Genomic DNA, 25,194 nt, shown 5'->3' with positions numbered 1-25,194 from the left:
CCAGGATGCAATGACATCCTGTGGGACTCACCCCAAAACACCTGAATGGAAACCACGAGCCCTAAGAAATCCCATCAAAGCCAGTAAGAAGGATTTGCATTTTATATCTCAGTATGAAGACAGCATTTCCAGCACAGCAGCCCCTTAGAAACAGGTCAGGGGATACTGCAGTATCAACTTTAAAAAGACATTACTTAGGAAATCATCTGTGACTTCATACCTCATCTCTCCTAAGGTTGAAAGCACGCTTGCTCAGCCTGAGTAATCCACAAAACCTAGAGCCAGTAGGTATGGCTTCCCCAAAAAACCTAAACCTGTGCCCTGGTTGCACCAGGCAATGGTACACCACAGACCATGGAGCCAACAGTGGGTCTCTCAGGCCCTGCACACCACCATGCACCGCTACCAATATCTCAGAGCACCAAATGCTGCAAAGCGCGGGAGCTGCACCACTTTGCAACGTTCTAAACATAAATTTACAGCCAGCTAGTGATGGATTAAATAGGAAGGAGGGAGACCAAGTCACAAGTCTATTGTCTCATTTACTCATTTAGCCTCCTGGCATGTGCACCTAACCATAATACCACATTCAACTTCATTTTTGTTTTTAAAACGAATCACTTTGAACTTACTTTCCACAAAGTCCTTCTGTTTGATTTAGTGCACAACAGCTGTTCATTTCAAGAAGCCATTGGAAAAACATTCATCTGCTCCCAGCCCAGACTACTGTTAAAAAAGCAGAGCATACTTGTAAAATTAAAAAAAAAAAAAGAAAAAAAAGATGCTTTAAAAAGTACAAATATGAAGAACTTTTGACAAAGGTGTTTGGGTCGTTGCTGAGGATAATTCAAAACAGAAATCACCACAGGTGTCACTTCACTAGAAAAACACAGCTTTCCATCCAAAATAAATCTGGGCCACAGAATAGCATCCACATGACCCAAACAGTGACTTGGTTGGCAAATGGAGGCATGGGCAGACTTGCATAGCTAGCAGCAGTACTGCATTCAGCCCTCTGGGTTATTATTTACAGATGCTTCCTATGACGACAGCATCTCTTCCCTCCTGCTCCTTGGGAACACAGGGTGCTCCTGAGCCTCTGCCCATGCCGGGAAGCACAGCTCCCCAGGCTGAAGCTGCTCTGGAGGTCCAACAAAGTAGTGAACAGGTCTCTCAGTTGCACTGCAAAGCCCAGCAAAGCATGGCATGGTGGGACAGAGCCCAGAGCCTGTGTCAGGGCCCTGGGCTGCACCTCCAGGCCCTCAAGGTCAGACAAAGCGTGCTCAGCTTGTGCTGCCGGGCTGCGGCACAGGCGTGCGCAGCAGGAACATCCCAGAAATAATGCAAATATAAAAAAACCCACCCGGTTTCCACTGACGGCAGCAAAAAGCTCTCTGGCTGCCAAACCATAAAGAATCTGGAGACATTTCCCCCCTCATCTCACCTGACACGAGAGCTGAGCCAAACTCATTCTTCAGCAGCTCTCCAAAGGGTTTACTGCAAGACCATCCATATGTCTGACTCCCAGTTGCGCACAGACCTGTCCTTCCACTGGCGAGGTGAAAGGGCTCTGATTTACAGGGCACTGATGGCAGCACAAGCACTGTCTTGTGATGGGTGAGGAGGGACAAACACCAACTTCCAATTTTACAGCAACCCCAGGCTGGATTTTACACCAGACCAACAGCAGCAGTAGCAGCTTCTGACTCCTGCGAAAAAACAGAGCCCCAGCTGAGCTCCTCAGCAGCTGTGCACCTCGGTTTGCCCCGGTGTGCGGGCAGGGCAGGGTGGGCTTCTCACTGCAGCTTGAGATTCAAACTTGCCTTCATGGGTTGAGGGCCGCCCACCGTGCCTGGACCCCTCAAACCAGGGCTGCAAGGCAGCCGCCGTATCTCACTCATTGCCACATCACACGCTTTTCTCCTGCGCCCAGCAGGTCAGGGGGCATGCCAGCACTTCGGGTCCCAGGCTATGCAGGGAAAGAGGCCAGACTTACACGCCTATTAATGGCACAGAAAAACAGCCCTCTTCATCAGCCCTACCATGGAAAAGTTGTTCCTTAACGTACCTGGTGACAGTGGTCTGAAGAGACAGCTGAGCAGGCCCTCTATGCCAGCTGGCCAGGGCAGCCCCAAAAACATACAAGGTGGGTAACTCCTTCTCCCGTGCCCAAGTCAACTGAGGGCTTTAAGATGCCCTGACCCCAGAGCGCTCATGAACAAGGCTAAGGGAAGGCCCCAGAGACCAAGGACGGGAAGAGAGGGATGGCGAGGACAAAGAGGGATACAATGAAATTTAGCTTTTGGAAAGCAGATGGGCCCAACTCATGCAACAAGGCTTGACAATCCCTCAGGCAGGATGTCAGCGATGACATACCATCATGTTGCTGTGTCAACAGCTGACACATCGCAGCAGGGTAATTGCACAGACTCCCACGTTATTTTAAAAGCTCTCTTTGAAATTGCAGAGCTAGGGCAGGGGAGCTTCAAGCCTTACAGAGCAATGGCTCTGTAGCAGACACACTGCTGTGGGAGACCTCAATCCCTGGGGAACCAGCCTGTGCAGAGGAGCTGCAGCCAGCCCTGCCATATGCAGAAGGCATCTGGGGCTCATCGCTGATGGCTGCTGACACAAGACCAAAGCACCAGTCTCCCTTCCCTTTCCCCCTCCAAGAAAACACTACTTTGACCCAAAATGTGTTCAAAGGGTTCATTGTTGTCTGGCCGGCACACGCAATGCTTGAAGCTAGCCTGGAAGTCCTCAAGGTTGTGGACAAAGTTCTGCATGTCTCAAGCAGGCTGCAGCACTTCTGAGAGTCTCCTTTAGCCGTGAGAGGGGCTCTTTGTTCGCTTTTAACATTACACACCACAAACAAAACATTCCTCCCTCCTGCTGCTCTCCCTCTCCTTCTTATCAGAAGCAGCCACTGGCATTTTCACCGACAAAACTGACAGGCTGTTTTTCTAAGGGACTGACTGTGTGTTTACTTTCTCTGCTTTTTTCCAGCAGTGGGATGCAGGATCCAAATCCTTGAGGACTCACCCACTGGGGTCCTGCCATGCTGGAAACCAGGAGGTGTATCTCTAGGAAACCTTTGATTTCATAGCACTGCCAACTAGAACTGTTTCTGCTTCCAGCAGTGGGTTTGGCACAAGGTACATACATAGATACCAGCACAAAATGCAAAACCCTACCAGCCTCATGGAAAGGCTACCCCTATTCAGCACAAATTCTGGAAAATCCATTCAATCTCTAAGGAACATCTTAATTTATAATCTGGTTTCATTTTCTGGTCCATGATGTTAAAGACAGCCTCTGTGTAGATGCATCTCCCATGTGGTTTTGCTTTTCAGTGATCCTGCCTTTGGGAGAAGTTTGCTGGAGTTACCAAGTGAGCACACACAACCCTCTCCCCGGAAAGCAACATGTTAGGAAACGGTCTGGGCTCATACATCAGAGTAAGCGTTTTTACTTGTTAACCTATTCATTTACTCACACCAGCAAAGCCTCCCACCTGCTCCAGGGCAGTGCCTCCATCCCCTGCAGCAAGCAGCACACATGAGCATCACCAGCAGATCTGCTCTGAACCAGCCACAGTGCTGCTGGCCAAAGCGGGAGGCAGGATCCTGGGCCACGGCTGTGACTCATTCTCCCAGCCCTGCCAAAGTAGTAGTTCTGGAGTGAGGAAGTGACAGGGAGACTTAAATTAGAAAGCTGGTGAAACAAAACGAAAGAAAATCCTCCGCAGCTCTCCTTGCTTGGATTCAGCAAGGAAAAAGGGGAAAAGGTGTGCAAAGTGTGAGACGTGTCCAAGCATGGTATGGTGCTGCACTGACACAGAGACAGGCTCTGGCCAGGCAACCTTTTCTTCTGCCTGAGTGAAACACCCTTTCCAGCATTTCACCACCTGCTCCAGTAGAGCAATGACTGCCGTTTGGCACGCAGCGTGCAAGCCCATGCACTGCACAGGCACGTCAACATGCTCTGTAGGGTGCTGCCTACTACAATGGTGCTGGGCAGGTGTTCCTCACTACCCTCTTCCATCGAACATCAGAAGAAGTACAATGTGCTGAATATTTCCCCCACCACTACATGTAAGGCTGAATGGTTCTGCGTCCACATATAGGTGCAGGAAAGCATCAAGACTTAGAACCACTACAGTCAATGGCAAATCTCCTAACGCTAAGTGGAGCTCAAAATACAACCACAGTGGCCCAAAAACCAGACGCTCCAGGTTTGCCTACCCCTTCAAAACCACTCGCCAAGCCCCCTCTCAATTTGGCAGATCAAATCCAGCTGTTTCTTACATAGTGGCTACATAGCTACAGCTGTGTGGCCAGGCTGGCACTCCCGCTGCAGCACAGACACAGGCACACAGAAGCAGACTGGATGGTGCTCAGCCAACAGCTCTGCTCCCCTCCAGCTCACACTTCTCCCTTCCTTGCTGTGGGGACCCTCCTAGGAAAGACAAATCCACCTCTGAGCATCACCATGGACAGGCTGGGTCACAGGGGACCCCACACACCTTCCATCCTCTGTGGCCAAGGGTTAACTCCACAGCTTGCTGAGATGGTTATATCAAATCTGCAGATGGGGAGAGGGGACCTTTTAAGTTTCCCAGGGAGAAATCCGTATTTCTCTTGCTATACTTTGACCATCATAATGAATGACTCTAACAAGACTCAACCATGCATTTAGCTGTCAAGAAGATATCAGAGGTACAGCAGATCAGCATGACGCACAGTCCACAAATACTAACAGAAGAAATCTGAAACTAGGACGAGTGCCCTGCCCATAAATCACTCTCTGTGTAGAAAGCTGGAGGCATAGTGATGATGGTTCAGGCTGGCATTAGCCTTGCAAGATAATTTCCTGCTTTGTGTTCGTTTAAGGCAGATCCCATTTTCCTGGTCTCTCAGGTCAATATCTGCTTAGGCAGATTAAATATGCAATATGCTACTAATAAAGATTAGGAAAAAGAAGAAAAAAAAGAGTGGCCAGTGACTTGGACTCAGCCATCACACTGACCCAAGAGATCACTGTGCTGGGACCCACTCAGCCATGCCCCCAGGCTCAGTGAGGACAGAGCTGAGGGAGGTGCCCATGGCTGCAGTCAGCACCAAGCGCGATGCCAGCCCACAGCAGCACAGCTGTGGTCGACACTATGCCAGGACACATGCTGGTAAAGCTCAGCAGGACTTGGTGACAGCAGCTCAGCACCGGCAAGGACAGTGTGCAGAGTAAGCTCAGCCATGGCCAGGGAAGTGCCGCATCTCCTTACCTGCCCTAGCTCCCAATGTAAACCCAGATACTACAACTCCAGCATTTGCCAGTATAACTACTAGTTTAGCATTCAAAATAAACAACAAACTGCACCTCTAAGCATCAGCAGCCAGAGTTTCCAGTGCAAAATCCCTCCTATTCATTCTCCCAGCCAACTTTTACGGTAAAAAGCTGTTATTGGGACTGCTGGGAAACAAAGACAAGTCACTTGGGTTGAGTCTGCAAGCCAAGGGAAAAGCGGGCTTGGCCAGGGGAATGGGCCTGGACCAGCTCTGAGCTAATGGAGTAAGTAGATGCTTGCTTTTGAGGTTCACCATCATTACAGGATACCCATCCTGGAGCAAGTACAACCAAGTCAAACCTGACCCCTCTTCCTGTGCTTATGCCCCTGATCCAGGATGTTTCCTACAGGAAAATCCATTATATTCTGTCACACACACACACACTTCACCCAAAAACCTTCTTCGCCAAGTCTCAGCCCCTGACTGAGAGTTGATAGCCAAATGAATAACTTGGGGAGGTGTCAGTTCTGAGCAAGAATGATGACAAATTCAGGCTTACTCTTTCCCACAGCCCTCCGTGCCTGGTAAGTGGGACGAGCATCCGGAAAGGGAGAAGGTTGCTATGCCATGGCCCTTGGGAAAACCTGCTGCATGACCAGCTGGGCATGGTGGATCAGCTCCCAGGCAGGCAGGGCAGATATTGTCAAGGAAAGAAAAGGTCTAATTAGGCCTTTCTACCACTAATAATATCAAAATAGCATATTGCTTTCATTGGTAGTCAAGCAGAAAATGAAACGGTGCAAAAAAAGGAGAAGCTGCAGGTGAAGTGGACTGGAATAATGTGGTGTCTGCAGGAACGACCGCTTTCAAGTGCCTTTAATACTCAAGTTTTTCTCTCGCACACCAGGAGGTCTGTGAGGTACAAGCTATCAACTCCTACTCACCACCTCATGGGAATCCTCCCACGCTCCTGCCTTTGCATTTCTGGTAAATTGGCGTCTCCTCCAAGCTACAGCAAGTCCCTGGGAAACACAAGCTAGATGGTCCTCTCACCCACTCTGATGCACCGGAGGAAGGACATCCTCCCTTCCTACCACGGAGACCCATTAAAATGCACTTTCTTCAGTGCAAAGGGGAGCAAAACCGCTTTTGGCTTGCATTTAACCCCAGTAATGAATTGTGGCTGCTCAAGAGTCTGACCTGTAGGTTCTCGGCTCTTAAATCAAACCCTGCAGAGGACATCTCCTTGCTGGTACACAGAATGACAGCTCACACTTGACCAGACTGCGATGCTTAGCTCTCCCGCACCGGGTACATCACCCCCCATCTGCCCCACAGCCCAGACACAGCCTGGGCTCTCTGGGACGGGGCGGGGGTTAGTAACATGCCTTTACACTGATTAACAAACTAAAGCCCTGATCTTTTGTGACTCCCTACTGCTACGGCAGCAAAAACAAATAAAAGCAGGAACAGCAAAGAATTAATTGAAGCAACTTACTGGAACTCGCAAGAGTGTTCTTAAATTAGCTTTTTTTTTTTACCCCTGCAGACCCTGTGCAGAACCCAGAGCACATGATGGGAGGGAAGCAGTATACACACGAGAGCACATACCTAGCAGGTAGCCTGCAGTGGAGATAAAGGCACGCTGTAAATCTTCAGGATGTTCCCAGGCTGCAGCTTCCTGAAAGCATTAGAGCTCTCACCATTTAAACACACAAGCATGCTCATCATACACAGCAGCCGGCATGTTGCGACAGCATGCAAACTGTGTACAATGTCTGTACGGACCTACAGGCACTTATATGTAACACATATATAACAAGGGCAAACTGTATGCTGGAGTCAAAGCTAGGCGGAAAGGATCAGTTCAGAGATGGTGCGACCCACTTCAGCTCCAGAATTCAAAGAGCTGGATAGAGTCCAAAGGTATTTTTCCTTTTTCCTCTCTGTGCTGAGCACCCCCTCCTCCATCACCCTTACCCTCAGGAAAGGCTGAATGTAAATTGTCTGCTAATTTGCAAGAATAACTGAACAACCTGGGCTGCAGCAGGGCTTAGCACACTCCCGAGCTCAGGCGCCCTTCAACTCAAAGCTAGCACCAGCAGAGCTCAAGAAAGTGACTGGAGACACCCAGGCTGTGAGGCTCAAACCCCAGCCTGCTCAGAGCCACTGAACCAGCAGCCCAGCAACTGACACAGGGTCTGGGATGGTGGGAGAAGGCTCAGTGCGAGAGCAATGTGAATCTGTCAGCCTTTGCAAGGGGGTTACAAAGGGTTAAAGGTGGCTGTGGGTGAGCAGGATGATGGAGCTGGCAAACCCCTGAGCCCTCCCCTTCTTTGGGATGCTAAGACCGGATGGCTTTTGCTGCTTTCAGTAGTTTGTGCAGAGAACAGATGCCTTTTCCATACACAAAGCAAATTGTTTCCTTGCTCTCAAGGAGGAGACACTTTCCTCCCACACATCCATCTAGTTAATGCACATTTACAGCTCCTCAAGGGGAGTGAAAGACCAGGGAGCCCCACTGCAGCTCAGCTGCTCGGCACTTTGCTTCCTACAAGCAAGCAGCCCCTTTGCTGAGGTCCCCTGCAAGGTGAAGGACAGCAATCAGGGCCAGGATTTGGGTTGAGCTGGCTTCTGGCAGCACTTCAGCTGGCTGTGCCAAAGTGAAAAAAAATAAAATAAATAAATAATAAAAATAGGGGGCTGGGGAGTTAATGTCATTAAGTATCTGACAGCTGGAAAATGTGAGCAGCCATTGTTTGCAGCCCCCCTACAGCTCCTTCCGCCAAACAAGTCTGCTGAAAGCAGCAGTAATAAAGTGTAAAAGCCAAGACTGGAAAACTGACTCCCCTCTCGGCCCTGCTGCTCCCATCAAGGGAGCAGGATGGCTCCAAGCTCACCCTGCCCTGGCTCGTGGGCCCATGGCTTCCCCACGCTCCCCGTCCCCTGCCCTCGTCCCCCCTCACTGCTTTGAGTCAGTGGCTCTGGGACTCGTGCCCAGAGGCCTGGGGAGGCCATGGCAGGAGCTTTCTCATCTTTCACCCACTTGGAGCAGCTGGGCTCCATCTCCACACGTAGCACCGATGTTGCTGCTGTCACCAGGGAGGTGAGCAAACTGCTTCTGTCCCCACTGAGCTGCCGTGGGGAGGGAAGGAGCAAGCCAGCTACAGCCCACATCACCAAAACCTCAAAATCATTGCTCCTGCCCCTCCTCCCAGCTCCACTGACTGGAGATGCTAGAGACCCTAGGAGCTGCCAGCTGAAACAGGTTTGTATCTGAGCACAGGCTGGTCCTGGGTTCCACTGTCACATCAGTGAAGGACTCGAGAGAACTGCCACTGGTACAGTTCAATCTACCCCACACTTCAACAAGAAATGAAGAATTGCCTTCGTAGCAGGCAAAGTAAAAGTTCATACCTAGACGCTCCCTTTTGCATCTTGACTGGGTGCTCCTGCATCCCGTATCAATAAAACACTCACAACCTACCCACTATTTCTTCAGTCCCACACACACGAAGGCAAGTGGCAGCTGGGAAGCAGTGCTTCCAGGCGCTTTCCTTTCCTTGGTGGAAGCAAGCAGATTTGACTATTTTGCAGTAACTAGCAGCTAAGAACAGACCCAAACCAGATTGCCTAAGAAAGCATAACAACAGCTCCTTCCCTCTCACACCCACGAAAACTCCTGTGGAAACGCAGAGGACCTTGCACGGTGTGCAACTTCTGCATTACCAAAGACATATTCCTCAGCACATCCTAAAGGAGATGGCAGGTAAAGGGGTGTTCAGCTTAGGCTGAACCCACTGGTAGGATACAGAAAGTACCCTCACGTTTCAAAAAGTGTCCTGAAAATATCTGACAGCATATCCACTTTCCAGGTTTCAAGTGAAACAGCAGTGTGAGTGATGATGTGATGGCCAGCCAGATCCCACTCCCAGTTGGTCACAGAGAAGGAATTATTTTTGGCCATGGCACATTTTCCTCTGTCCTGAAAACCTGCTAAGTGCTGGGTTCTTAGAAAAGGACAGGGTGGGACTACACCTCTTCCTTGTGCTCAGATGCAGGTGCAGACCCATTCTTGCATGCACCAAGGGACACGACTGTACTATAACCCTCTAATTTGAAACTTCAGATGTTGTTTCACTGTAATGGCAAGAAAAGAGTGTGAGGAAATAGCTGAGAAGAAAACTAGACTTCTGACTTGGTCTTTTTCACTCATTGTGTCTCTGTGACCTGACAGTGTCCTTTAGGCGTTTGGCGACTGTGTTTTATAAGCAATTGGCATCCTGGAGGCGTAACACACATACCGAGGTATCTCATTAGCTTACTCATGTGGGTCAAATCCTGTGAAACACTGAATGACATCAATATCCCTTGACCTTCAGAGATCTTTGCTCAGCACCTCATCAGATGATATAACTGCAACAGATTGACAGCAATAGCGCAACATGTACACACCCCCACATACAGGCAACAGCAGTAACTGAGATCCCAAAGACATTAATTTTCCCACCACTTCTCCTGTTGCATCCCACACACTTCCGCAACGAACAGGAGGATTTTGATCAAGGCAATTCACATGGGAATAAACCACATTTTCCCTGGCATCTTCCTCACTGAGTACTCACCAACTCCAAAAAGAGCATCAGAGCACCTCACAGAAGCTTGTTTCAAAGCCTTTGTGCCTCCTTCCAGGCCAGCTGCTTTCTTCTACTTTGCCTTTGTCCAACTGGGAAACACACATTTAATTACATTTATTTATGTTCAAACAGACCTACTGAAAAATAAGTGGATTAAAAGCTGGTCTGGAAAGAGAATTAAACCCTACTGTGGTGCAGCGCAGCCTGCGTACTTGGGCTGCGATGTAATGCAGGCAATGGGAATTCTCCTCTGCAAGAGGCGTTGGGAATTTCATGCTGCAGCACAGCCAGCCCTGCTACCTGCAACGCACTTAGCAGATGGCTGAGACCCACAGCCTCATCCATCTACCTTTGATCTTATGTTCCAGTCCTTCCTTCCAGGTCTAAACAGCCATGTAACCACTGCAGAGGCTCAGTGCATTTCTGCAGATGGATCTAAACTGTTCTCCGAACTTGCAAGGCTGGGAGCTGCACACACTCATCTCCAGGCGGCAGAAAAATACATCTTTTGTGCTCGTTCATACCATCACTTGCTTCACTGTCATCCAAGACCCACATACAGATATTCTGCTTGAAGATGGCCTTTCCATTGCAGCAGATGGTTAATGCTATAAACAAGCTGGCTGGGAGCTGGCTACTGAGTTTGAACGTCAACACCTTCCTGCTTGCAATTCCCACTGGTCAGCGCAGCCAGGACAGCGCTGCTCAGTCTCCAGCTTCCCAGGAGAGGACCCCTCAGCAGGTGGTGAAGAAACCAAGACTGGGCAAGTCTTTCCCACCTCTAGGTCTCAAAGTCCAGCAGTACAAGGTAGAAAAATGCAACCAAAAAAAAAAAACCAAAACCACACAACCAACCAAACCCGTAAGAAATTAAAAGCCAAAGAGTCAGAACAGTGAAGCACCAGGCATGCCCACCCCATGGGTGCAGACACCTGACTGTACGTAACACACAGTAACCATAGATCTGGGAGCAGTGGGACTGCTCAGTAGCCCATCATGTAGCCCATCAGTGCTCCATGGCTGTGACAAAATAAGCACATTTCCAGGATGCTGTGCTGAAATAAGTTAAGTTCCACCTCGAATGTTTCTCAGTTCCACCTAGGATGTTTCTCAGCTGAGGGCACAGCAGTATGCAAACACAGCCATACCGTTTCCAGACCCATGCCGGTGACTCTGCATGGTGCTGTACTGCTCCATGCTGACTTGCTGACGCAGATGCTGGCTACCACAGGACACCCACTTTCCGCCCACTCAAAGCAATCAGGGGGATACCTAGAAACAAACTTCAATGACATGTTAAACCAAATACCTTCCCTTCCAATCTATACCATACCAAGCTGCTGGCTCACAGAGTTGGCTCTGTGTGAGGAAGAAAAGAAGGGACAGGAGAAAGAAAAATTTGTAACAGCTTCTGCAGCCCAGTGAAAAAGTTCAGCAGCATTTGGCAGACCATTAAGACCTGCGCAAAACCACTTTGCTTCAGGCTTCCTCTGAACTTCCCCCCTCCCAGCTTTGCTTGCATCCCTTCCCTAGCACAGCCAGAATGCAGAGTGGGCACGCTCTTTCCTTTAATTAAGCAACAGCAATTAGGCAACACATTTTTAAGCTGTTTTCTCGTAACCGAACTAGCTGTTCCTTGGGAAAAGGCTGGCTTCAGCATTAAACCAGCAGCTGCGTTCACAGTACCGAATCACCATGTCAGAAAGAGGGAGCTTGGTATGTGAACAGCCTTGTCTCTGCCCCACGCCTTCGAGTGGATTGCCGTGGCTCCGTTGCATTAGAGCCTCGACTTCTTCAGGGGCAGGGCGAGCAGGCAGGGATGCTGCAAGAAGCAGGGCTTTGTCTCATGGTTAAACCAGAGGCCAGGGGACTTAACAGGAACAGCCTCACTGAATGTTTAGTGTTGCACAAATGCAGCCACCAAAAGCCAGTTACATGAAGCAGGCCCTCTCAGCACGGGCTGGGAGGATTCACCTGCCTGTCCCACACACTCTGGGCTGATGTTTATTATCGCAGACTGCACAGGAGAGAGGCTGTTTCTCCCTAGTCCTTTGGAACGGAATTCAGAGATTGCTGCCCCCCCCTCAGAAACTCCTCAGGAGGGACCCAGCAGACCAGAGGGAAGGGGAGGACTGTCATACCGGCAGGGAACTGCACCCAGTTCTCCTCCTCACTCCAGTGGGAACCAGGGACTCCACGTGATCCACGTGGTGCTGAAAACATCTCCCAAAATCCCTGAGAAAAACACTGAGCGACTCTCCCACAGACAACATTAAGCAGCTGCAAAGTAAGCAGCTCCTGAAGGATGGCATCCGAGCCACCACGGCTCCGGCTGTGATCCACCAGCACAGTCCCCGGGCAGCACCACCGCTCTTTGTCTCCGAGAGTCTTTGGCTTTCACTGGAATGTAAAATCAAGGCTATCTAATCTACGTGTTCAGGGAAGCCACAAGCAAAATTTTAAAAGTTTTCCCATTTAAAAAAAACCAAAAAACAAACCAGTAATGGCTGTTCCTCCTCTGCTTCAATAAGGGTGAAGTTCACCAAAGACACCCAGTAAATCACACACACATGCTCCACTTCTCTCTCAGCTGAATATTCACAAATTTCCAAAGTGCTGAACTTCTTCAAGCCATTCAGCTTCTGCTTTCATCTGTAACATCTACAGCGCTTCTGAGATTTTCCTGCAGCTACCCTAAATTAACAGAGATCGGAAACTAGGCTTCATCTGTAACCCTAAGGGTCAATCACATCATTTTGCTTCAACATGCCAAACAGACCAGAGGAAAACAAACATATGGAGTTTCCCAAAGGAAGACCGATTAAGAGCCCTGTCCCAAAGGAAAGCAAAAGCCCTAAACCAGGAAGGATGATTTAAAATAGTTATTCCCATCTGTCTAGATAGTGGTAACACACGCAATGCCTAGACGCTAGCAAGATATCCCAAGCTATGTGGGTTTTCCCTCTATTTCCAAGGGGTGGTAAAACATTCCTTGCTATTTTAGGAGAATGGCACCATAAAATTTTTGCATTCAAAATTAAATGCAATTTTGCAGATCTGAGGGGAGTTTCCCATCCCCAGGATAGCCCCAGTCCAGCCCACAACACCTGTGTTATGCTGAGAGCACAGCTGCCAGGGCAGGAATCCCACCCCAGGGAACGGGGAGGGGTTTACAGCCTGACATCACTGAATATACCAAATAGCAAGTTCCAGATTAAAACTCACCTCCCTGGACAGCCCTGGTTCCAACAACATGGACAACAGCATGCAGTGCATGTCCTGTGCTCCACAGGTTGCCCCACCTGGTACCACTCCTTGGGTTCAGTTCCAAAGGACGCAATGGGCACTGGGAGCACAGGGGACATGGCTTAGCTCTGAAATGATGGCGTGCAGACTGCCAGCTATCCAAGGATGGGATGTGCCCCACCATGTGCATTTCAAGGATCCAGTACCAGCAAGGTGAAGGCAAAGCCATGTCTCCAGCTGTGAGACCGGCTAGTTCTGCCCTTGCCACTTGTACTGCCCAACAGGCTGTCACACTCCAAGGGAGGCATCAAAAGATCAAATGAAAAGAAAAATACGGTCACCAGCAGTTCTGAGTTACAGGGCTGGAGGACAAAGAACATCAAAATAAGTGACAGCAGTCTGAGGGAACTGCACACAGCTGGAAAGTTGAGTTTTCTTGCTCCTGCCAAGGAAGAAGAAAATAGAGCATCCTTTGGTAGTTTCCAAAAAAGTCTCTTTTTCTAACCATCCCCATTTCCATCTACATGTGGCCAGCAGGGAGAAGTAGCTGTGTGTCACTGCACACAACCCATAACCAGCGCAGACTCGGATCACAAGCCACACATGTAAGATAGGAAATCATGCTCCAGGTGAAAGTGCACTAAGGATTTAAATTACATGTTTGAAAACTGTGTTTTCTCAGCAGTTGAAAATAATCAAATATAAAGAAGCATCATGAAAGCTTCTCCAGGGACCTTACTTTCTAGCTAGTCTTCAACTCTCAAAGTCACATCCCTCATTTCTAATTCATGTAGTGCTTCATTGCCTTTAATGGTACTTTTCCCCAAATCTGCACTCTCTCTTCTGTGTAAAGCACTAATTTCCATTACCTCAAGAGGTATCAAATTCCAAATCTTTGCTGCAGTTTCAGGTTTTCACACTCTGATTGCAGACACCTCATTAGCTTACCCACATCTGGTCCAGGCTACAAGGTGTTTGTTGTGCAACATGCCAGAATCAGTCAACACGACTGTCTGATTACGTACAGGCTCCAAAATGTCTCGTGTACAACAACAAAAAAAAAAAAAAAAAAAAAAAAGAAGAAATTCAGCAGATGGCCCACGGAGCACTGAGATTTGCAGTTTTCTTCCTGGAAAACTGGTAACGCCAGTTCCAAAAATAATACTAGGAATAGCCCTCCACAGAGGAAGGAAGCATTTTCTAACAAACTTTGATCTCTGTGTTCCAGAGGAGGAACTGACACATTAATTAGAACATATTGCTGAATGGGGTTGCTATCTCACACCACAGGGCAAAACCAAAGCGGGGACTCAAATGCTGGTGCCCAGCTCCCGACAGAAATTTACTGTGGGGTTTTTTTTTCCCCCCAGGATCTTTTTTCAATTAACAAAGTAGGAACGTATCAGTTCAATTTTTCCATAATGGCCACTTATCACCTCTCCTCTAAATCACTGCTCAACTCCTACTAAAATTTCTTTCCAACAGTTCTCACCCAGAATTGTATGCAGGTTTGTATCTGTTCTTTTTTAATATGCATATATCATGAGACTTTCCAAATATCATGAATTTATCTACAGCTACATGCCTCGTTTTACAAGTGAGGCACTGAGACACTGCAGAGCATGGGCTCCATGCCCTTGGTGAGAACTTCAGTTGTTTACATCTAAAGGATAAATCCAGGTAGTCAACACTCCAGAATGACCTTGGAGTATCCCAAAACTCCATAGGATAAAAGTCACACTCACAAGTCACACTCACACACACGTGTCCCCCTCCCACCCAGGTTTCAGTGCAATCCAGAATTTACAGGAAAAACGCTTTCCAGATTGGACCTCCAGCACGTACCCTGCTCTCCATGACTTGTCACCACTCTCAGAGGTCATCTATGGAGGACACCCATTCCTGTCCATCTACTCCCCAAATCTTTACCTAATCAGTGTGAAGGGCTCTTGCCATCTAATCCTTCTTCATAAGGAGGTTTCCTCATTTTGGAAACAACTTCCAAGTCATCACTGGCCCCTTCTCCCCTTACTCCAGCAGCAGCAGAGCCAAGTCCCTGGACACAGCAGCACACTGCAGGGCTCACGTCCTCTTACGGAATTGCCTCTCTCTGTGGAGGCCACAAGCTGACAGCACTTGTTTGGATTCCTTTCTTGGATGAAACCTTGCTTGAAGCACTTGATATTCTCCGCTTCTTCCACTTCCCTTCTGTAACATGAAGCAATATTTTTTTCCCCTATAAAAACTGAAATTGGGAGCATACAACCTTAATTTCAAGGGATTTATAATTTTTGGCCCATGCTGTCTCAGCATCACCCTGCCAAGCACTACTTGCTGCTTGGAAGGCTGACAAAATGTGATCAGCCATAAACAAGTGAACTTTAACTCCACAGAGGGAAAGGGAAAGGGAAAGGGAAAGGGAAAGGGAAAGGGAAAGGGAAAGGGAAAGGGAAAGGGAAAGGGAAAGGGAAAGGGAAAGGGAAAGGGAAAGGGAAAGGGAAAGGGAAAGGGAAAGGGAAAGGGAAAGGGAAAGGGAAAGGGAAAGGGAAAGGGAAAGGGAAAGGGAAAGGGAAAGGGAAAGGGAAAGGGAAAGGGAAAGGGAAAGGGAAAGGGAAAGGGAAAGGGAAAAGACAGTTAAAATTCTATACTTTTTAACTAGAACTCTTTAACTCTGGTAAAGCCAAATGCAAACAGAATAAAAAGGGTATATGTAAAGCTGTTAGAAATCAATAGTACAAGGTGGTAGGTGTATTAAGAGCAACTAGTATCAGAAACCTATCACTTTCATTCTTTTGCAATGGTGAAGGATGATGACCCTGCTGTGGAGTGACAGCACACTTACAGACTGGTCTGTTGCCTACCAGCAGTTTATGGTAAGCATGAAGCGAGGATGAGGGGAAGACAGGTTACCAGCTCTTTGCTTGCAGAAATAACAGAGTCAGGGAGCAATGGTGGAAAACGCATCTCCAGTTTTCTAAAAAGAGCTCATCTAAGAGCTTTAGCCTGAAGGAGCACATATTCTGTGTGGCTTTATCCACAGACATGATTGTAATACAGACACATGGGTTGAGCTGCTTGCTGATGTTTACATCTGAGAAGGGATATAGGAAAGCAGAAAGTCAGCTACCCAATTTGGACAGCTGGAATTTGGCATAGCAATCTGACCTATATTAAGTTTCCATCCACTTGAGTACTACTTGGAGGAGATTCTTAACCACTGTTCTTGTATCCTGTGCTTCCAATTTGTAAAACAAGTTAATTTGCATAGAATCTGAGTTACCTCAGAGGAGGAGAATGATGACAGACTTCCTTTGTCTGGATCTGATAATTCATTACCCAGTGGAGAGGAATTTGCTTGTAAGGGTGACCACAAGCAACTCAGTAGAACACTGAGGAACTCACTGCCTTCAGCACTAGTTGCAGCTTCATGGTGCGCATAGCTGGCTCAGACCCCGTGCTATGACCTTATCCTGTTAACCAGCTCCCATCAAGGCAGAAGGCTCCCCGAATGCCATCTGCTTCCAGAGCAATACCCTGCAGCTCTGCCCCTGCTCTTTAGACCCCTCCTGATGAATTCAGCATTGTTTTCCAATCAGACTGACAGGCAGCAGCATCTCGTACCTCCCTGGTCTGCTGGCATGGCAGAGCATGTGCAGCCATTGCACTGCACACCATTAAGCAAGGGCTCAGCACCATGAACTCTCTTGCCCTGGGAACTGGAGAATCCCGCTGCAACACTGAACAACAGGAAGCACTAAATCAGCATCTCCTCTGGAAAAATACCACAAGGAACCACCCACGGGACTCTTCTGCTCTTGCTCTTTTGGCCCTCAATCCAACTTCCTCAGCAAATTAACCACCTCTAACAGGAAATGCTGCCTTTGTCCGTCCTATCACCTCCAAAACATCTGCTCATGCTGTCAGCATTCTCGAGTCAGCGTCACCCCCCCTTGGTCTGTATATACAACAAGGTCCCTCCTCCTACTGAAGAGCCCTTTTCACAAGCACTCTCCTCCAGGGAAAAAAACCCTCTGTAGTTCTGTATAGTCTTAACCCAGCCTTGGATTTACAAACACAGAGGATATTCCTGCATGGTAAATAATCTGATTTCTGCAGAAATGTAAGTGCTAGAATAACTGGAATAATGTTGTCTGCTCTTGCAAATAGCGTATTTCACAGTAACATCAGTCTTAGTGGTCCCACTGCAGGACACAGGCAGCAAGAAATGCAAAAATCAGCGCTTTGGGAAAAGTGAACACAAGCTAAGCAAGAGTCCAGCACAGCTGGGATGGGGGCGGCAGGGAAGAGAGATAAAATGATTCTAGAAGGTCTGGTGCAGGACCAAGGGCTGAAGGTAGTGGGCTTTCTCAAGCTAGAATTGAAAAAACTGAGAGGGGAGCTGAAAACAGCCTTCGAATATATAAAAGGCTGATAGATAAGAAGAAAGGTGAAGAGAAACCAGGGTCTATCCACTGGCTTAGATTGTAGCATGCAAAAATATTTATCTAGGTATCAGGAAAAAAATCGCAGCTTCCAGGACAGATTCCTTTGGGAATTCAGGATTCTCATTCTCAGGAGGATTTTAAGAAAACATCTGATAAATATCTGGCATGTACCTATCTCACAGCAGGTTGGATGAGATGGGTTTTTAAAGTGCCTCCCAACTCAACGTTCTCATGAATCTATGACTTTTCAGAATTAATTTCAATTTCCGAAAGAATTTCAGCACTTCTAGTTCAGAAAATTTCCCCAGGACATACGATTTGCCCTCATTCTTACTGAATCACGGCAACTGCTGACTGGCCCTAACACTGAAAAGCAGCATCCTGTTTGCGCTCTGACCTTGTGCAGTTCCAGCTCCCACAGCCCCTGTTGCGGGTTTGCCGGGTGCACCGCAGAGCCTTCTCCTGGCATTTTGATTTTCCTACACTGCCCTGTGACCCCTCCATGCCACCAACCTCCCCATCCTGCCTCCTTCCCACACACAAATACACATGCACATTATTAATATGGCACAGAAATCTGTATGTCAATTGCCTGCACAAAAGGACAATTTAAGCAGCATCACCTACACAGTGACACTGCCTTCCTTTTTTTATTGTTTTTTTCAAGAACTTCTAGACCTCTGAAGGAGTTGAGTGAGTTACCAATAAATACATACATTACAACACAGGGCAGCAAGAGGAAGGAGGTGACAATTTCAGACCAAAGGCAGGGTGCCAAGTCTTCAGGCAGAGCATCATTGCCCTTTGAAGGGGCGGTGGATGCAAAGTTTATGAAAGTTCAAAAGCCAGCGAATTCATAGAGGAAAAATCCTGTGGAGGCTCCCACAGACACAGACACCAGTGTCAGATCTAGGCTGCTCCACAGCCATCAGTTCTGGAGGCTGGGTGAGCATTTGAGGTAAGTGTCACAATATTTTTGCTGTTCTTCTGTCCTTCCTTGAATGCCCAGTGCTGGCCACCCTTAGGGACCTTTATCCCAAATGGATACAGCTGCTCTTGTGTCAGTTGCCTAAAAACAAAAACAAGCCTCCCCCTCCACCATACTATTAATCATCTGTTTTCTGTGCACACCATGTTACTAAGAGTAACAGCAGCAACAACAAAAAGCCTGGGACAAATAGATTTCCTCACTAGAAAATCCAAATGTGGTTTCTGCACGGTATGTCCATAGTCTGTTACTGTGAGGAGCTTCAAAGGAGCAGAATTGCAGGGAAGAGTTTATGACACATCTGGTATGGGGCTCAACTTTATCTGGAAGGGATCTTAATTGAAACAGAAATTCCTAATTAAGATTGGAATCCCTAACAACCTTCCCAGCACCCAAACAGGAAATTCCAGGTGAGAAACTGCTTCTCTTCCAAGTCCGACTCCTCCTGAAACCAGATTTCAAAGGAGCCCTATGCTGGCCAGGCAGCGTGACCTCTGACTTCACGCTGCTCCTTGGCGCCCCGTTGAACCCAACAGCATAGACCTGGGAATAAGGAAGATGAAAAAAAGTTGCTTGACTGATGTCATGGGTACCTTTGGAAACACAGGAGCAGAAAATGAATCTGTAGTGCAAGATCAGTGCATCAGGCACAGGCATCATCAGCCTTCTCCTCAGCTGGTACCTCAAGCTTCAGCCTAATTCACTGCTCTCCTTCAGAGCACCCATAGATGTGATCGCTCCCCCATGCTGGGACATTTCAGCTGGAGCACTTATTGCGTGAGAAGCACCAACACATTGCTTGATGAAATTCCGATTAGCACTTCACACCTTTTAGGATAAAAATAACCAAAGGAAACTGGGATCCATCCCAAAACACACTAGACAACTCACATTAATCAGGGGACAATATACCTGTCTCATTTCCAGTCCTTCACCTCCTCTTCTCCAGCAAGATAAATGGCAAAGAAAACAAACCAACACCCTCTGCATTTTTCTTCTGCAAGACCTAGTTTCCATGAGACTAGTCTGCCTTGGCTGTGAGCTGGAAAATAAACCAGAGCTCTGCTCTTTTTCAAGGGCCAAGATGAAGAGGCTTTGTACAACCAAGAATGAAAAAGCCCATGACTCTCTACATTTTCCAGGCTTCATTCCAGGCTGGTAGCTTATAACTGAAATTGTGAGGGCAGTACAGCAGCTCTCTTTCCGGAAACAATCTCTTTTGGACAAATGTCACAACTTAGGCATCTTCTAGCATCTTCCACAGCTGCCCTTCCAAATCAGCACCACAGTAACTTCCCAGCCCAGCAAGGTTTCCCAGCTCCAGGTGCCGCAGCCACCAGCGTAACAGCCCAAAACATCACAGCCAGAAAGTGTCCCGACTCCCCATGGCTGAAGCAGGAAGGTGATCAGCTCTGCAAGAGGCCAACGCTGATGTTTGCCTCTGGAACTCCAGTGTGAGGATCATGGCAGCTGTCGGAACTCAGAGCTTCTGAAAACTTAGCTGCTCTCCTACAGGATGAGACGCCAAACTGCAGGTTCCTGGTTTCAAAATGTGACCAAATGGCTCTCAGTGACAGTTTGGCCCATTTTGTGGCCCTCAAGACAAAGCCATGTTGGTCTTTCTACTCTGACCTATTACTCAGTGTCGCTTCTGTTGACACAGTGCCAGTACAGCAATCCCCACATCCCAGTGAGGGGCTAAGAGTTGGGAGCAGTTCTCAGATTCCATACATTGCAGGGCTTCAGGGGATGAACTCCTAAAGTCATAGGATCAACCATGCTTTCTGCATGGAAGAGACATGAAAATCCAGGTCTTTCCTCTGCTCTTTCCCTGAAGGATTAATCAAGTGCCTTAACTCTATTTTTAGCTGAAACCACAAGGACCAGCTGGGAGGTCTGCAAGGGTGGAAAAACCTGGGAACTCTGAGATGCAACCTACATCATCTCTGGACTGCATCTGCTTGACTCAGCAAGCTGTAAGGGGGTAAGACCAGCATCTGTGGTAACTGAGAGCCGCCGCCTCCTCCCCTTGCAAAAATGTGCAGTTGTGGCACAGCCAGATTCTAAGCAAGCAGTGTATTCAGAGGTGAAAGGGAGGTGAAATAAGAATCCTTTCCTTATCTAGCAGATTACAGCAAAACTTTCTCAGCAGGGAGTGTGAAACGTCAGTTGTCTCAGGGAAGCAGCTCTAGCACCACAGCTTTTATGGTAAAATGGTTTAATTGCCCTGGCTGCTTCGTATCAGGCTTGAGACAGCCAGAGAGGGACCCCATGGCAATGTCAGCATCCACCGAAAAGATGTGACAAACCTCTGTCTTGGGAACATTAAGAAAAGACCAAGAGTTGTTTCCCCCTTATATCCCACTCATGAATTTGGTATTTGGTTAGGTCAGCAAGACCATCAGCAGAAGCACAGGATGGAAACAACTGGCTGTGCTGACAAATCAGCATCTGGCATGGGAAGAAGATACAGAAGAAATGCAACATGCATTGCAGTCAGCAATTCACACCTGCTGCCCCACAACAAGTTTAGATCAAACGTTCACAGCTTGCTAATGAAGAGGTAATTCTTGTCCACCTGCTAACACGCACACTTCAGCTCAATCCCCACAGTGCCATGAAGCCTTCCCCTTTCTGCAGTCATCTGCAATGACAATGTGTAGAGCAAAACCTCCCACCTGCACCTGAATGACTGAAATTAGTTTAAAAATTAAGAAAGAGGGGTGGACATCAGGTCACTGTAGAGACCCATGCTGCCTGGAGCAGGGCACAGAGCAGCCCTGCTGGTCCATTCGCCATTGCTACCCTTCTGTCATACATCGCTTTTGGGGGGGATTTTTACATTTACTAGGGGAGCCAATCTACTGGGGCCTTTTAGTCTTCTAAACTGAGAAATTCTAACAAGCTGTGGTGTGATCTGTGGCAAAGCACATGATCAAACATCTAGCGTCTTCGTATCTTTCCATTTTATTGGGGTGGCGGGTGTCTGATGCCCAGCAGATTCTGCCCACAGTCAGAAACTGAGAGCAGGGAACTCTCGTTCCTCCTTTCACCTTGCTGAACTTGTACGCTCTCAGTAATTTATCTACCACACCAGCGCAAGCACGGCAGGGTCTTTGAGATGAAAGTCTATCAACTCCAGAAGCCTGTACACCCGTTACTGGCGCTGAGCATCCCATCCGCTAGCACAGAGCAGAACCACAAACTGGCTCTGTGCAGATTACACGTGAAAAAATCATGAGCTGGAGGAAAAAAAAGCCATCACCACCGTGAAAGAGGGAAGCTATTAGATGAGCTTTGTGTGCTTATTTCCTCAGCTAAGGTAAGCTTCTTGCCTTGGACCCCCCACAGCACAGACAGAAGTAACAGTTCTTCTTTCTCAGGACTGAGAAGTCTTCTCATCTTTATTTTTTCATACTCCAACAACTTTGCATTATAACATCAGTCATTTCTGTCTGATTGCTACCTTGCTGCTTAAGCAACAAACAGTGTGATTAATGAACCTCTGAGGGAGAAAACAGAGGCTTCACTAAAAACACCAGCTAAGCACTATGAACTTCGCTAAAAATGAAAAGCAGCTGCCTGGCACCAATTCCCCCAGCAGCAGTAACTGCAGCATTCGGGGCTGCTCTGGTTGCTTCTGAAAATAGGCATGATCTTGTGCCAAAGAAAATAAGCCTTTAATTTTATAGGTGTCTGAATAAAAAATTTAAAAAAGACTGAAAATGAGAGTGTTTAGGGAAACGCATATCATGCATTGCCTGGTATCTAAAAAGGCCTTTGCCTCTCTCCAAGCATCAGCAAGTGGAACTTGCCTGGATCTGAACTGAGAGTTTAGGGGGTTTGAATCAAAACCCTTTTCACTTGATGTTCAGTTTGCCATTGACTTTGGTTGTTGGGGGTCAGGCCACTCAAAAAAAAAAAAAAAAAAAAAAAGAAAAAAAGGAAAAGGGAAAAAAAAAAAGGCAAAATTTAAAATCTTTCCCAAGTCCGAGCAGCATCCCACAACAAAGTCCTCAGCAGCTCCATGTATTGCTTGCTGGTAGAAGTCTGCCTAAAATCTTTACAAGATCTTGCAAAGATTTTAGGCTCTCTACGTAGTAGTGGCATATACTGTCACTGTCGCCTGGTGCAAAACTAGCCAGGATGAAAAACTGGGCAAAAAAAAATACATTTTTTTTGTTCCTGGGTATGTCTTCTAGTCTACGTTACTGGTGGCAGGAAGAGTCAGGTTGGAAGCAACCTTGATGGGGCTTGGTGGTGAATGTGGGAAGGGGATGTTCACGCCTAGAAGGACATATGCCCATTCTGGGGAAGGCTGAAGTCCCTCTGCCAGGAAACCTGCACCCAGCAGAAGAAGCAACAGAGGAATCTTGTGACTGCCCATGCCACAATGCCCTGCTAACCCAGTGATGCATCAGTGAAGCAACACATGAACCTCTGGAACAACTTCTAGGGAGAAAGTAGGGAAAGCTCCCACCAGAGCACGACACAAAACTCTGCAGTTATTTAAAGCATGGAAAATACCAAGAATGGCCCATGAAACGGCAGCTGTTTGGGACTGGTCTTTTATAAGCTACTCTAAAGAAAGCACTGAATATCCTACTTATGCTGAAAATTATACAGGTCATCTTCCATATTTAGTACAGAGTTGCACAGAGGTAGCCAGGGGGTAAGACACATTCATACTCCATCTTTAGCACAACTGCCACCCACGTCCATATGTGATCTTGGCCTTCTACCCTGTATTTAAACTACAATAAGCTGTGCTCTGCATTCAAGGAAAAAGGAAAAAAAATTAAAATGAATCCAGACCTTTGTGGAGAGGGTTTCAGTGAAAAGACTGGCTGCTTTTCTGTGGTTACTGATGTAATGAAACTTCAACAGGGGCTTACACAATGTCAGCATGGAAGAAATTCTAAGCATCTACTAGAAAGGTTTTAAGTTACTCAAAAGCCTTACTGATAGGATTTCAGAGCCAGCTACTCTTCGGACACTAATGTGCAAGCGAACACGTCTTTCAAAACCACATGCGGCCAGGCTATTCATACGCACAGTCTTGTTCCCTACCATTCATAAGCAGGAGTGTGAAGCAGCAGGGCAAATCAAATAAATGACTTCATTCCTCTGGGGATATGAGCAAATGTGAACAAAGTAGCATGTTCACAAATGTGAACAAATTCAGGATGCCATATTTTTGCCAAGTTTTCTTCCATTGGGGAACTCTGAAGGATTCAAGGAATACAACCGCTATCTTTTTCCTAAAGCTCCGCGCCCACGAGTGTACACGGGTGTGTATGCACAAGCAAGCTCTGAGATCTCCCAAATCTGCAAGACTCCCTGCACAGTTCTGCAGAAGACATCACAGAGCAGCTTAATATACTAACACACTTGTGCACTTGGATACAAAGTTGTATGTCTCAGGTAAAGCAGAGTTTGGGGTACTGCATCACATGCCAGGTAAGTATATCCTTTTTGCCAAAGCAAAGGCCAAAAGCTGCTGGAAATCCTCACTTTGTAGTAGAACGGGTGTTTATGAACTGATGCTCCCAACTGCTAACCTGGGAGCCATCAAAAGACCACTCAGCTCCGCTATGAATTCTTGTCTGTAACGATTTAAGTAACTGTAGCTCAGAAAAGAAATGCGTCTGCGCTCGCTGCTGAAGACCAATGCCCCAGAAAATAAAGGTTGGATTATAAATACGAAATCTTCTAACGGGATCCAGACACACACACACACAAAAGTTATCAACTTTTGGACATGCTTCAGTGATGGGAAAAACTGACGCGCACTATTTGAGAGCAACCCTGATTGACTCTCTCCAGCTATCCATCCTGGAGGACCTGTCCGTCCCTGGGGGAAGGGCCGAATTCCCTGTGTGACAGCGCTGGCTTTGCCAGACACCTGGTACACAGGTTTACAGGGGTGGAAGCAAGGTTACACAGCCTTCAAAACTGTGACACAGACAAATCCAACCTTTCTGCAAGTTTGAACAAATCAAACCCACCACTACTCATCCTCCTCAAACCTTGCTACAGGCAAGTGCCCCGCAGCATGACAGCATCCCCATGACCTCCTCCTCCTCCGGTTTGGCACAGGAGTCTGGCAAGCACATTCAATGCTGTGACTCGTTTCCCCTGATTCCTCTGCCATTTCTGTTCCCCGTCCCACTTTTCTCATTTACATTTCTCTTTTGACACTCCCATGGGAGGAAGACAGACTGAAACATGCTCCAGAGCTGAAATTACAGTTCACTCCATGGATTTGAAATTAAGCAGAATATCGACTTTCCAAAAAACTCTCAATGAATGTTGAAATAATTATTTTTCCAGAAGTGCTTCTTTTTTTTTTTTCTTTTAAAGTGAAGCAATATGAAACATAGCTAGTCTTGCTGCAAAGATAGAGTCACTCGCAGTAGCTCTCCTCAAGCAGCACAGCTGCAGACAGGATGAGCTGCCTGCTCAGCCTCATGGCTGGTTGGGCTATAAAGATGGGTCTGAGTCCTTGCACTAGCTCGTGCTGATTGTAGGGGTTTTGCTGATGAGGTTCAGCAGAAAGAAAACCAGAGACGCACAGAGCAGATTCCCAGGGG

General features: G+C 47.5%; 1 protein-coding gene across 3 annotated transcripts in view; it reads right to left on the bottom strand.

The window, feature by feature from the left end:
• The window catches only part of P3H2 (prolyl 3-hydroxylase 2), a 75,195-nt gene that overhangs the window by 33,714 nt on the left and 16,287 nt on the right, over positions 1 to 25,194 (bottom strand). Inside the window, exon 1 of one of the 3 annotated variants that reach the window (XM_055723711.1) lies at positions 12,421 to 12,561. The exons of the other annotated variants lie outside the window; for them this stretch is intronic. The gene's annotated coding sequence lies outside the window, so the exon portion shown is untranslated. Of the gene's footprint in view, positions 1 to 12,420; positions 12,562 to 25,194 lie in introns of those variants that run through there. 3 annotated transcript variants of the gene reach the window in all.

This window comes from Falco cherrug, chromosome 11 (assembly GCF_023634085.1).
Source record: "Falco cherrug isolate bFalChe1 chromosome 11, bFalChe1.pri, whole genome shotgun sequence".
Lineage (NCBI taxonomy): Eukaryota > Metazoa > Chordata > Aves > Falconiformes > Falconidae > Falco > Falco cherrug.
The sequence above is the reverse complement of the archived record's forward strand: the minus strand, read 5'-3'. Positions and strand labels throughout refer to the sequence as shown.